Here is a 12,705-nt window from a genome sequence, read left to right as displayed (position 1 = left end):
ATGTTGCAAACCCATTAGTTTAGCTTATCTTGTCATGTTTTCTCCTATGCCAGTTGGAAATTTTTCATTGGAAAAATCTTGTTTCTTTTTAAAAGTATCTGTCTTCCGTTTTTGTGAAAGCAAATAATTATTTCCTGAAGATTAATCCCACAGATGTTTATATTCAGTAAAGTCACTTCTGACCTCTAGTTTCATGGGCTTTTGCCATTAAAAATTGAAAACTTTACATAACTTGAAAATCTTGCAGAAGAAGCCACAAGAATAGATTTTAATATAAAAATTGATATGGTTGTGCAGAAGAACGGAGCCTCTGTTTTGTTAGTAACATTATTAGATGCTTTAAGTTTTGCTCAGCTCCCTCCCTTCCTCCCCTCCAAATGTTAGAACTGAGCTAAACTAAACATTATCATGTTTTTTAAAATACTGTGTTTTAATATGCATCATACTTTTCAGATGATCTAACCCCCTTTAGAAGTACTAGTCCCTGCAAATGTGACTGTGATACCTGCATTCTCAGAGAACACGCACTAAATTGGAGGGTAAATATATTTTACTAACCACAGCTTGCACTGCTGCTAAATGGAAGACCTTTTTTATATTTTAAAAGATAACCCCATGTGTTAGCATTTTTGCACATTTAAATATTTGTGAAAGTCTGGATGACAAACCCCAGCCTTTTTAGGCATATTAATTTCTTACATTCTTTGAAAATCCTTCATAAAATATTTACAGAATAAAAAGGGTGTAATGGTTTTATATGGTTACCAAACCTCTAAAATTCACCAGGATCGCTTAAAGTCTGAAACTGTGCCTTCACACTGTACATGTATATATAAATGCCAAAATAATGCAGAAGACTGCATGTGACATCGTAGCAATGCCACAGCTACGGCAATAAAGTCACATCAAAGACTCAGAGCTTTGCAGTACCTTTGCAGTCGCATCAGAATCACAACAGATAATAGTCAATCTGTAGTCACAGCACACCACAGACACTTCACATTCATAATGCACCGCAGTCATCTATTAGGACGATCATAGACATGCTAGAGTATCATTACTTACCCTCTAGTAAAATTATAGTTGCATCATGTAGTATTCATGTCGGTCCTATGGATTAGAAGATTTAACTCAAATTTCTTTGATTTTGTTTCTCTATAAATAGAGTCAAAACGCCAGGTAGGAATATCTTTTTATATGAATCTGTTGTATTACATGTCAGTTCTGGTTTTGTTTACAGAAGAGACATTTCTATTTTGAGAAGTTTGCGAAATACTGTAGCATTTTTTTTTCTCCCTGTATCCATTTAGATTTTTTTTTTTGGTTAAAAGAAGAAAAAAAACCCTCACTGCAAAATATGTTATCAGAAATTATATATCTTATAATCATTGGCATTGAAGGCCTGAGGTATAATACATACATTTTGCAATTTTATTCAGAAATTGGAACTAGCAGTGTTGTAGCTAAACATTTTGCATATTTATTAAAAATTTAAATATACTTTTTTTTTTCTTAACGATCTTTTAAAACATTTATCATTGGAAAATGCCCACCAGAATGCAGTTCTGTGTTTTAATGGTGGTATAAGTTTCATTGGCTACAAGTTCTGAAATATCAGTGTAACTAATATTTGAACCCCACTCATGCAGTATAATTTAGGATTTCATCATCCATTTCTTTTCAAGTGCATGCAAAGATGAAATAGCTCTACACAAGATGTGTACAATGTATTTGCAGCGTGTCATCTGTTACAGGATACGTACTGTCTATGGAATGAGCCGCAACTGTGTTTTTTCCTTCTGTTTTACGATTTCTTTTTGCTTTGCGATGATTTTATTTGAATCTGTGGCTGAAATTTCAGGAATTCAAATGTTTGTTCAGGCGTCAGGATAAAATCGGATTTTTATGGTTTTCAATGTAATGAGTGCTCAGAAACTTATTCATGTGGAGCAAAACATACAGATTCAAAGCTAGAAGTGCATTGGTATATAGTACTAAGGAGTTGATAAGAGATGGAAAGCATGCTGTGCTTTAATTTATGTGTTTTAATTTATGTTGAAAGTTCGATACTTGTAAGCTAAAGCTGCAATTGTACAATGTCACATATGGCCCATCAGAGTTCCAGCAGGTACCGCACCAGCTCTGGGGGCCACCTATGTTAAGGATCAGCTCTAACTTACCCTCTCAGAGAACAGGCAACATTCTTTTGCCAATGGCATTTTTTTTTTCTTTTGACTACATAAAATGAAACTTGATTTCCCTGGCAAAGTCACATACAGTTGAAAAAAAAAAATGATAGCTTTTGTATAAGGTTTTGAAATCTTCCTAAAAACGTGAACCAGAATTGTGTGTCTGCTAGAGCTCCACAGGACAGGATAAAAAATTCCTAGAGAAAGGTCATCCTTTTTTATTAAATTATGCAGATCTTGGAAGACATTTTTTAGAAGCCTGTTGTATTGTGTGGAACCCAATTTGTGGTGTCACTCTTTAAATCCTGTAGGATTTTCCATGAAGGTTGTTGTTCAGTGCAATGAGCCTGGTTGTTGTTCACCCTGAGCATGAGGGTTGCTCTGAGCCCACGCTCTGTTCCCCGTTAATGACTGGGTTTTCACGTCCCTTGCATCTGTCTCAAGGGAGGAGCTCGTGGGAACGAGGGGGCAGGTCATTCTCAGCGACAGGCTCCTGGCTCGGGATCTCGCTCCTGCCAGAAATCTGTCTGAGCCTGAATCTGGCAAAGTTTAGGAAGCAGTGTTAAATGCACCTCTTTGTTCAAGGCTTCCACTAACGGCAGGCACAGGAATTTCACTTGGCAATCGGTATCCTGGCTACCCTTTTCAGGGTACTTCTATAGCTGTTTCAATAGCTAGGAGGAGCATGGAGCAGTTTTTGTGGTGATTTAGATTAGAGGTACGTTGTGTAAAATGCATCCAGGTACTGTGATAATTTTCCATAATGATTTAAATATATATGTGTGTATGTATGATATTGGTTGACTGGTTTCTAATTTTAATTGAAAGAGAGAGCCTTTAATTTATATCATTTTAGAAAAGTATTAAGCCTGAAAAATATGCAGTGGAATAAGATCTGTGTATTGGAGCAGCCTACAGACTTATCATGGTGTGTTTTCCTTTATTACTTTGGACAAGTGCTACAACTCCAAAGTAAGGAGAGAGTAGAGATTTTTGAAAACAAAAGTTATTGTTTAGCCTTAGGAACAAATGTGAGAATTGAGTATTTCATGTCAATTCTCCTTTATTTTCCTTTATAGAATACGCCCTGGATTCAGATGCTGCCTTCTGTAGTCAAAATGTGCAAATGTTTTTGCACTGGACAGATTTTCCTATGGGTAGAAGCACAGTAGCATTTCAATACTGAACAATAGCTCTGAGGGTGCCAGAGCCCACCTTGGGCATTAGCTAATTCTGTTGCCAGAAGGACTGCTGGTTTAGCCCTTTTCAGAAATGAGCTGATGTCTGTCTCAGCAGGCAGAAGAGCATTGCCTGTAGGAAATTCACTGCAATGCATGAGTGCATTGGGGTCTAGACATTAAAACAGGCCCTCATGGAGGAGCACTGGCACGTGTCTTTTCCAAATTCTGATTGACTTCGTCAGTTATATTATTGTTTGATTGTACGTCAGAACTGCTGGGCACTGTTATCTGTGTACAAAGACAGTGCTTTAATCTAAAAAGCTGCTGTTGCTGAATTTAGTGCAAGAGTTTCTTTTGCATATTGTTGTTTGCTTACTCTGTTGTCACTTAGGTGCATCAAAAGGTGAAAGGTGTTCCTGCATGAGCAGCATTTGTTATGTTGCTCTGCATGTGTGTCTGTCAGGGTAAGGCCCTCTGGCTAAACAACATGAGAATGATACCTTAGTTCATATCTATGGCTAGGTATGAGTCCCACCGTTCCCCATCTCCCAGTATGTCTATCCAGTAACAACCGGATAATTCCTTACAGCTTTTGTGGCAGAATAAGATCCTGAAGAGAGATGTGGAGGAGGAGAGGAAGGAGGAGGACAGCCAAGCAGAGGGACTTTAATACTGCTTCTGTTGGCAGAGAGAAAATGCCACAGGTTGTGCTATAAGACAGAGGTCAGACAAACATAAAGAGTTGTTTTAAATTTCCATGGTGCTGAAGGGGAGCTGCTTGAACGTTGCTGTAGGGTAAAGGAAAAGGCAAGTAGGAAGGAATGTGTCTGGGTGGCAGGGAGTTGACATGTCTAAAGTGACAAATGAGTGGCTAAGTTAGTGGTTTGGTCACTGAGGGTGGATGGAACCAAATATTTTTTCCTAATGATACAGGGAAATGGTTTGGAAAATAGTGCATCTCAAGCTCGCATCCCCTGCAACTCCTTTTCCAGCTTGAATCACAAAGAAAGTTCAGAAATCAGAAAATAGGTTCTTGTACTATTTCCAAAGTAACTTAAACTGGAGAACATTTGCATATGTGTCAAGTCCTCATGAGGACTGCAGTGCAATTGTTCAGAATCAAGCACCTTTAGACATGTTTAATCTTGAAACATTTACCCATCAAGGCACAAATGATGAAATCACAATTGCTTGCTGTGTTTACATCTTCTTTTAAACATTTTCTTTAAATCACTGCCAAGATTTTTAGACCTTTCCGTGGATGCATGTTTGGTACTTTGGAACCATATCTTCCTGTGTGAGTGTGATCTTTCATTCTCCACTGTTACCAGGAGATAGGGAATCAGATTGGGAGATTTGTGATTCTAGGAGGCAGAAAGCTTCCTAAGAGCCTGGTGAGAACTGCAGAATGCTTGGCTGGGATGGCATTGTCCGCTCCACAAGCTGGCTTACCAAAATGACAGTCTGGTCCTTGCAGGGGAAAGGGGGTGGATGGGGGGTGGGTGGAGAGAGAGGGGGTGGGGTGGGTGAAGTGTGTTGTCAACGTGTCTACCTACATGAGTTGGCAAAATGCTATGACAGTGACATTCCTAAATAGTTCTAAGCAATACTTCTATTTCACTCATTTCAAAGAACTTGGAGGATTTCTTCTTTTTAATTCGTCAGTACCTATTTTTAGGTTGCCTTTTTTACTAACTCCTCTGCTGACTAACAATGGTAACCAAGGTTTTTACATGAAGCAGGCTGTCTTACAATTTGATTTGTTTTTCTTCTGAATTATAAATTTTAATTAGTAAGAGGTGTTATGAATGTAGATAATTGAAACATTTCATTACTACATACTTAATCCTTAGATTTGAGATGGACCCTGGGGAAAGAGTTTGCATCTAGACCTAATGGAATAAAGACATCCTTGCTTTAATTGTCAGAAAACAATTTAATAATTTCTGGTTTAGGGAGTCCTCAGTTATACACACATTTAGAAACCTTTTTATTTGACTGAAGTTTGTATATGTGACAATTGTCTTGTTGCGTATGTTCTCATCGTGTTAAATTTCATATCATTTCTCTAAAGGATTTTTCTCTTATCATTCTTTGGGCTTAATTTTTCTTTGGAAAATCAAGCTCTCTGCTCTTTTTGTTTCATACCCTGTCATTTAGAATCAGACAACAATAATTCTGGAATTGGAATGTGCTTTCTGTTATCAGGCTGATTTTGATGGATTGTCATGCGTCGGTTTGACTTTGTAGGGGTTGAATATAGCATTAAAATGTTTTGAGCAGTTAACTGAACAAAAATGCCATGGAAACTAGAGAGAAAGGTCACTGGCACAGTGTTTGGTGAACAAAGCTTTGCAGGTTTTTTGGTGGTTTTGGTGTGTTGTTGTTTGTTTTTTTGGGGTTTTTTTTGTTCTGTTTGGTTTGGGTTTTTTTTTAACTTGAGAAAAGCTTTGAAATAGTGTATTGTAACACAGTTCACAGATCACTGAATTATGTACTGTACACATGGTTAACGATTTATGGGTCTATGAGTTATTTAATCGGGTAATGCATATACTTTGTACGACAAGCAAGCAGATGAAAACTCTGAATGGAAGAAATTGTTCATCCTCTGAATGACATGCATTATATGCTGTGTTATCAGAAAATAATATGACTTTTTCCAGCCAAAAGTTGTTGTTTCCAGTGTCCATTGTCTCATCTGAAAACATCAATTAAGCAAAAATGTGTAATAAATAGTGCCTTTCATTTGGGGTGTGTTAAACAAGTACAAGGCACAGTAGAGTGATCTCAAGGTATCTGGCATTAGGCTCTTGTGTTGTCATTGTCATAAATTTTGTTGCTTTGCAGAAAGGACACAGCCTGCAACAAGGCACTTGGTTTTAATACCCATTGGAACTGAAATGTGTTCTTGCTGTAGAAGAGATTTTAATCCTAATGAGTGGGAGGTGGTAGATAGCTGTCACGATGTGTTGCAGCATAGGATATGAAGGATAAGGAAACCAAGGAAAAGCATCGTACTGCTCACAACAGAGAGGGCTCTTTCATGGTGATGGCACAGTACTGAGCACACTGAGGTTCTTATTCTGGATTGGGATTTGTTGGTCATATAAAAATGAAAGGCAAAGAAGAGGAAGAAAGAGTGATAAGCATGATGAGGTAGGAAGATAAAGAAATCGATTAGAGAACAGAGGTAAGGTGCAGATTGGGGAAGCAAAGCAAGTGTTTGAAAAGAGACGGGATGTGAGGAAGAACTTTAAACACCTTATAGCTGGGGAAAAGCCTTAGTCTTCAAAACTGTGTGGGGCAGAAAGTGGAGAATGGAAAATGAAGATCAGCTCTGACTTTGCTACAGAAGGCTCTGTTTTTTACCGTGAGAGTAGTGGATGTGAAAGAGCAGCGTCTTGTGCTTATTACATCTCAGTGTCCACTCCAGAATCAGACCAGACAGGATGACAAGAAGTCCTTTAAGAATAAAAGCAGAGAAGTTGTATCAAAGAAGGCATCCCCAAAGGAAATAAAGCAGTATTAGAGACCTGGACCCTTCCATGTACCCTAGAAGAGTACTCTCATGGCCCCTTGATGGCTGATCACACTCAAAAGCCATGGTTTTAGCTAGGCACTCACTCTTCTGTGAACCAAGACAGTCTGAATGACATGTTCTAGATGTGAGTAGTGTAGCCAGAGCATGGCTGAGCACTTGTGCTCTTCTAGAAGGTTAGAAAGCTGCACTGAAGTGACTGACTGTCACATACAGCAGTGATGATACACCTCTTTTGCAGATACGTGCTCTTTTCCTCTACTCAGAGCCCGAGGACAGCACGGTTTTCTCGAGTGTTGCAGCTCACTGAGCAGCCTGAGGAGCTGGGTAAGTGGGAGATATGATGGAGCAATGCAGACAAGCGTGGAGCCTTCTTCATGCCGCAGTTCCCCCTTCCCCCCCCAATGCTCAGCAGAGCTGCCTGTGCCCAGCTGTGTTCCCCACACCTTTCTGTGGGCAGCTCTGGCTCATGACAATCCTTTCAGGTCAGATTTTTCTCTGAAAGCTGGAATACTCTCTGGGAAGAGAGAGAGGTGCCTCAACTTGTCAGAATGGCATTGCTGCACATGTACTTCTGGAACACCTAGGCTCTGTTTATTTTCTTTATAGTATTTAGCTTTTTTTTTTTGGTTGTTTATTTTTTTTTCTTCTTTTTAAAAAAAAACTCCTGAGAAAGAATCTGGCTTTGAAATCTTCCCTATCTATGAAGATGCACAAGTCTTCCTTCATTCATATTTACAGCATCTGACTTCAACAAAAGTCCCTATTGTTTCCTAGTTTCACTTTATGTGAATTCACTTTTGTGAATAATGGTGACTCAAATATTCCAAAGCAATTTTAATGTTCTCTGAATCCCTCAAAATACTGCAGCTAGGTCCATGCAACTAGCTTCGGAAAGCCACGTGAAAATGCAAATGTTTGCTTTCTCAACCAGAATGGAAAAATACCAAGCATTTCTAAAGGAGAAACAGAACAGTATGTTCTACTTTCCTTATGTATTTTATAAAAAATGCATATATAAAAAATGAATATAAGTTCTTTTAGGAGCAATTGTTTCATAAAAGAAACATGAGTTTGCTTTGGCAAAGATGCATATGATTTATGGTTCATTCTGTAAACTCGGCCAAACAATTTCCTTCTCCTTTGTGATTGGAGAGCAGAGCTGTCGGGGGCAGGGAGCTACAGGATGACATCTGTTCTTAGAGCAACAGGATTATGTTTATTCATGATCAGTTTATGCAGAAAATGCATCAAAGAGTTTATTTGAATTTTTGATAAATTTGCCTTGTAGAAAAGAAATATTTTTCTTAATTGGACCTTGTAGGAAATATCCATTAATGGCAAATGCAAATGAGAAATAATCTGTATTTCAAGAGCTTTTTTTTTTTTTTTTTTTACCCCCAGAACCACTAGCACTCAAAGTAGGGTGAGGCCATTGTCTTTGCGCTTTTTCATAAAATTGTGGGCTTTTCTTCTCCTGTTTAATTCCACATGCATATTCCATGGTAGTACAGTAGTGTTTTAACATGTAGCATCTTCATATATCTTTACTGAAAGCAGGAGATAAGTTTATCAGTATAGTGCTTAGCAGCCTTCTTTCCCTGCTTGCTTTTTAGTGGTGAATAAGGTTTTACAAAGTGCCACCAACCACACCAGTTTTCCATAATTTTGACTCACGTAAATTTTTGCAGAGAGGTAGGGAGAGCACATGAAAAATGGACACTGGTATCTCCTGAAATGTTCCCTGCGTTTTTTTTAAGCAGCTTGGTTTTCCTTCTAGCATTGCCAAAAACCTAACAGATGATGTTTTCAGGATCAGAGACAGGAGATTGAAGTGTTGCTAATGTCTGTAGCACTTAAGTCATAGAATTCTGTAAAGAAATGTGCCATGATTGATCTGATTAATCTTTTAGATGGGTGGTGAGAGAGAAAGAAACTTCTTCACCATACTAAAGTTTTATATTTATGTAACTACTTTTTAGACACTGAGCTTAGGTGTCCTCGTAATACGTAATACAAGTCACACGGGTGACTTGTAATCAGCAATTTCAGTTGAACAGAGTAGTCTTCCTTTCTGCCACGAAGTTTCCTACATTGGCCTGGCTGTAATAGAAATGTTTTTTACAGTTCTCTCCCATGAGCGAAGTCCTGTGGGATCCTTTGGGAAATGTAGATCAATGTGGTGGACAGGCATGCTGTTGCTGCACAGCAGCTGTCCAGTTGCTGCAATGGGGCTCTCAGCCTTTACTCGGATCAAGGGTTTGTTGCCAAAAAGCTTCAGGTTATGTCTCATCATTCTCAAGATTAACTGTAATTGTGGATGAACATGGACACTGTAGCTGAGTTGGGGAAGCAGTTACCCCTCCCATCATGAACTGCAGCAGACTTACGGGTCAGCTTCATTCAGTCGAATGAAGCTTGAAGACCTTCCTTGTGCTGAAGGATTCCAGTCCTTTCAGCTTCTCACTACTGTACTGAGATAGGAGAACAGGTACATCTCAGGCTGGCACTGCCAGCTGTGGCACAATTATTACAGAAATTCTGGTCTCTTTTTGCAACTTAGATGACCAGTTACCTGGTGGGTATCTCATGTGGAATTGGGTCTTTTCAGCCCTGTGTTTCAGCTTCAGCGAGTGATAAGTGAAGCTAAAGACTTTTTCCTTTTCACATAAATTCTTGCAAGTTCTATCTCTCTGGGAAGATATCAGAGGGCAGTATTAAATTGTATGTGAAGATACACATGCATGCAATTCATTATTTCTTTATCAAAAACATGGAGGTTCAGCAAGGATGTCAAAAAGCCAACATAATATACTGCAACCAAGGAGCAGAACTGGTCAGACATGACAATAATATAGTTTTATTTTGAAAGGAAACAGACTTAAAAAAAAAGAAGTTTGCCATTCTCAAAACTAGTTAAAGAGCAATAAATTATTTTCTTACCAAAATTTAGGCAATTCAAAATATTTGATCAAATCTAGTTTTTTTTCTCATTGGGAACCTGCTAAATGAACACCCAGAACAACATGCATGAATAGGCTTCCATATGGCTTGAGTTCTAACTTCATATGTTATTTGTCCAGTGCCTAGAATACCATGCAGAACTTAAAGAACATATTACAATTAATTATATCACGTTGGAATAAATAATTTCCTAAATATGCATTCTGTCATGGTGGCCACTGATAAGCAGTTTAATTTGAAACTCAGCTCTTGGCTTCTGAAAATCAGCTTTAACTAAATTGTCGCAGTCATTACATGTTGTAAAGCCTCTGTATTTCACACTTCATTTTCTATCCAAATGGATGACAGCCTACTTCAAAGGGAAAGAAGTAAACCTGTGGTCAGAATGTTCACCTGAACAGCATGCTCTCCCTAGATCCCACATCTGGCAGTTGCACACATTTTGAATCCCTGCAGGTTTGCAGTTTAATTGGTCAAAAATCAAAGGATGTCCAGTTGAACTCCAGCCCTTTATAGCAGGGTCAGAGATTGGAGGATAATGTTTGATGCTCCACTTTTCCTGACATTTCACTGTTGCACAGGAATGGGACGGATGTTTCAATGAGCTTCCCTGGCTAGAAATGTTAACCTCAAGTGTTCAAAACTTGCAAACATGAAGTTTATATGGAAGTGGGACATTTTTGGAGCCCTACTTGTGTGCCTACTAGGGGCTATAATGCAAGAAATGAAAATAACATGCTAATTTGTACCTTGTTGTAGTCTTTAATATCAGCCCAAGTACTCAGATCCTCCTTCAGCCCCTGTGAATGGCCTTAGAGTGTCTGGTAGGACTTCATCATGGAATACAACATGGTAAACATGCAGATATTTCAAGCTCCAGTAGCAGGATCTGTGTGACGCTCGACATTGCCTTTTTTGTGTCCAGTCCAAAAGGACTGGTTAAGTTCCTTGTAACACACACCTCCGAAGGCTACAGTTATGGCCTATGTCCTCTGAATTTTTTTCGTTATGTTGAGATTGTTGAGTGACATATTTAGAGATGGAAAATAAGTGTTTGAAAGAAGACCAAAAATAAAGTTGGTATGAATCGGAATGGAAAATTAAGGTTCATTGCTGCTGTGAGGTTTACTACTTAATTACTTCAGACAGCTTGCTTTAAGGCACATCTTTTAAAACAGAAGCATCTTTGGGGTATATCTTGTTCATAGATCCCTGGGCAAAGTGCAGTTAGTGTGGCTGAGGACAAGTGCTCATCGAGTCACGCTGAGGTTTGGAGGAACACTGAACTCTGCCTCACCTTCCTGCTGCCTTTATTGGTCCTGTCTGCTGAGAGGGAGTGCAGTGGGAGAATTTTGCCAGTTACATTGTATTAGAGTCTGTAATAGATTACATTGTAATAGAGTCTGTGCTGTCTGGGGCCACGGTACCAGAGTTAGGTGTGTGTGATTTGTAAACAGTGAATTGGCAGGAGAATGAAAACTGTGAAACTTTGCAGTGGTTGGCTGTGTACTGCTCTTTCACCAAACATCCCATTTTGAAGGGTGTTGTTGGCCTGTCTTCAGTTCATGCAGTATTTGTGTCAACACACATAGTGTGCAGCTCACAGAAAGGGAGATGCTGTATTGCTGTGGGAAATGTGTATAATGATGATATAATTTGAATCTTGATCCCCAAACTCTGTTAATTTTTATTTTTTTTTTTCTTTCCCTGAACCAAACTCGCAGTGTTTGGGGCTGTGTCACAACTGATAGCAACGTTCTTTGGGGACCTCAATGTCATGGGCAAGTAATAAGGATATCGTCACTTGTTTATGTGATCAGAGATTGATAGTTCAATACCTTTCAACTGGGCTGGGCAGGTAAGGTGCAGGAATTTTTAAACTGTGTGTTTCCATCACAGAATTGATTTGGGCGGGTTATTGGTAAAACTGTTCTTATGTAAAATGCTTGCTTGTAAAATTGCTTGCATTCACATAGGAACCATTTGCTTCCTTTTTTTAAAAAAAGAAAAAAAAAAAAGCGAAGTCTTAGCTAGATAATCAGAAAAGAATGGTTATGCTAGAATATATAAATACTTAAGACTGTTAATCGGTGCTCATACTAAAAGCAGTAGCCTACATTTTTTGGAGTATGTGCCAGAGGAATTGGCCAGCCAAGACAGACTGGATAAGTGGAGCTGGCCTCTGGTGCTTTGACTGCATTCTCTGAAGCAGACTGCAAATGCAGGAGCTGAGGCATATGGTGTTTGCAACTGTATGTGCCAGTGCCCGAGATGCAGAAAGGAACAAGAGTAGAGTATGCCTATAAAGAAGTGAAGGGCAGTTGTATGTACAGCCTGGAGGAAGCAGAGGTACAGAACTCTTTTGGAGATCTTGAACTGCTGAGCAGGATGTGACCTGTTCTTATGTATGATATTCAAGGAGCAAGACCTTTTATAAATTTTATTTAAAAAGACAGGTTTGTGCTGAACGATGTCTGTTAGCATGAGCTTCTCTTCCTAACAGCAGCTAGTAAGGCCTTAAATACTATTTGATTGAATTAAGTGGAATAGCATATAATTAAAGCCAAATGGGTCTAGAAAGTCCAACTTGCAGGTTATGGGGCTGAGGCAAGGCACATCATAAGAGGTTCTTAGAAAAATAAGCTTAGCATGCAAACTTTTCAAGATTTAATTCAAATAAAAATTTGAGGTTTTAAGTATCACTCATTTATAGGAAAAACATGTTGATTTGTAGAATTCTTATTTTCTACTCAGATTTATAGTCCCTTTTCCTTTACTCCTTGTTCAGACTATTCCTGCAAAATTTGAGGTGTTACACAGTAATGAATGC

The 12,705-nt window shown here is 38.7% G+C and overlaps 1 long non-coding RNA gene across 1 annotated transcript in view; it reads left to right on the top strand.

Moving 5' to 3' along the window:
• Positions 1–2,799: 2,799 nt before the first annotated feature.
• The window catches only part of LOC119154245, a 109,882-nt gene continuing 99,976 nt past the window's right edge, over positions 2,800–12,705 (top strand). The window contains exon 1 of the long non-coding RNA XR_005106397.1: positions 2,800–2,907. This is a non-coding gene — a long non-coding RNA (uncharacterized LOC119154245). The remainder of the gene's footprint in view (positions 2,908–12,705) is intronic.

This window comes from Falco rusticolus, chromosome 10 (genome assembly GCF_015220075.1).
Source record: "Falco rusticolus isolate bFalRus1 chromosome 10, bFalRus1.pri, whole genome shotgun sequence".
Lineage (NCBI taxonomy): Eukaryota > Metazoa > Chordata > Aves > Falconiformes > Falconidae > Falco > Falco rusticolus.
The sequence above is the reverse complement of the archived record's forward strand: the minus strand, read 5'-3'. Positions and strand labels throughout refer to the sequence as shown.